Source organism: Dermacentor silvarum, chromosome 3, assembly GCF_013339745.2.
Source record: "Dermacentor silvarum isolate Dsil-2018 chromosome 3, BIME_Dsil_1.4, whole genome shotgun sequence".
Taxonomy (NCBI): domain Eukaryota; kingdom Metazoa; phylum Arthropoda; class Arachnida; order Ixodida; family Ixodidae; genus Dermacentor; species Dermacentor silvarum.
The window spans coordinates 11516080-11518105 of record NC_051156.1 but is presented as its reverse complement, the minus strand read 5'-3'; positions in this window follow the sequence as shown (position 1 = coordinate 11518105).

Here is a 2026-nt window from a genome sequence, read left to right as displayed (position 1 = left end):
TGTAGTCAAAGCAGAAGCGCTAAGAGTTGTCATTTTTCTTTACCAAGACAACCGGATAAGGCCAAGGACTGCTTGAAGGCTCAATAATGTCATTGTACATCATCTTGCGGACCTCTTTCAGTACCATGGCCCGCTCCGCTGTGGAAACGCGATAAGGTCGCCTATGAATGGGGCTGGCATCACCGGTGTTGATGCGATGGGTGAGTACAGATGTCTGCCCGAGAGGGTGGTCATCCAGGTCAAAAATATCTCTATAAGAAGAGAGAAGGCGACAAAGCGCTTTTGTGTGCTCGGAAGGAAGATCAGGAGCAATCATTTTACAAATGTCCTCAGTCGGCAAAGACGACGAAAGAGCGGACGGCAGGGGCCGGCTGGTGCTGGGGAGGGCTTCTGGAGTCAAGGAAGAAACCGGGAGCGTGATACTGATCTAAAGGCGTGATACTGTGCTAAGGCAACGCCGTGGGGCAAAACGTGCGGTGAACATCCAAAATTGAGGATGGGTAGGCAAGTACAAATCTCGAGGATTCGAGTTATGTGGTGCGGGAGCGCAGTACTGCGCGACAGAACCACGTCATTGATCGGGGATACGACGTACTCGACATCAGGAACGGGAGAACAAGTGGTCACGAGGACATTTGTAGCGGCTTGTGGAGGCAGACGGGTGAACTTGGCAGAACATAAGCGGTGTGGTGTACTAGAAGTGGCGCTGTAGAAAACGGCAGGTTGAAATGTACAATACCAGCGGAACAGTCAATTTGGGCGGAGAGCTTCGAAAGAAAGTCGAGGCCGAGAAAGAGGTCATGCGGGCACAGCTCTAGAACAACAAATAAAACACTAGTGTATTGGTCTCCGAGGACAGGTGAAGTGCTGCAAGGTGGGTGTCAGAACTTTTCGGAGTTTTCGGCGAAGGGCGGCACTTATAACTGACAACTGCGCTCCTGTGTCGACGAGAGATGTGACGGGAACATCATCGACTTCAACGTCCAGTAGGCTTCCACTGTAGGCAGGGTCAAAAGAGGGTTTGTAGGCCGGTTCGTAGTTGCAGCGTCACCTCCGCCTAGTTTCCCGAAGGGAAGCAACCGGTTGTAGATGGGGACGAGGAGCGGTGAACGAGAGGCGAACGGGACCGACGACCTTGTGGAGACGGAGAGCGGCTGGGTCTTGGCGGAGCGCTGACGTCATTAGGGTTCTGAGTTGGTGGGTAAGGCGAGAAAGTATGAGGACCCGGTGCTTGACGGTGGTCGCTCTAGGATAGCCAACAAGGAGAAGACAACCAGCGGCTGCGGCAGTGACAGGCAATATGTCCAATTAGGGAACAATGAAAACATGTCGGCTTATCATCCACTACTGAAGTACTAAAGCGCCAAACAGACGACACAAGAAGAGGCACGACGAGCGCTCGTCCATGTCTCTTCTTGTGTCGTCTGTTTGGTGATTTAGTACTTCAGTAACATGCACCAACTAGCCCAAGAACAAGTTATGCTTGAATATCATCCGCTGTTCGCGAACCAGCCGGGTTGCGACGGGGCGGGAGATAACTTTGCGTCTGGGAGCAAGCAGCTGGAGCAACCTGACAAGCATTGGAAGAGCGGACCGGGCAGAGAGGCGGAAGCCCAGAACTTGCTATCTCTTCACGAACAGCAGCTTTTATCAGTGCGATGGAGGGCAGGATACCCCGTAAGTCAGACCGAACTGGAGCCGAGGCATGGCCTCCAGCTCACGGTGAATAATGCGTGTTATCTCTTGCGACGCCGGCACCGGAGTTAACTGCGGTGGGCCTTCGCACGATGTCGCGGTGGTATTGGAAAGTCTCGAACGTTTGAGCGATTCAGCGACTCTTCGCTTGTTCAAAGCGCCAACACTCTTTGATAATTGCATCCACCGTCGCACAGTTCCTGCACATGAGAAGGTTGAAGGCATAGTCTCTACCTTTTAGGATGTGGCCAACTTTGTCTACCTCTGTTATGTTGTTGTCGGCCTTGTAGCAGAGGGCTTGCACATCTTGTATGTAAGCAACATAAGATTC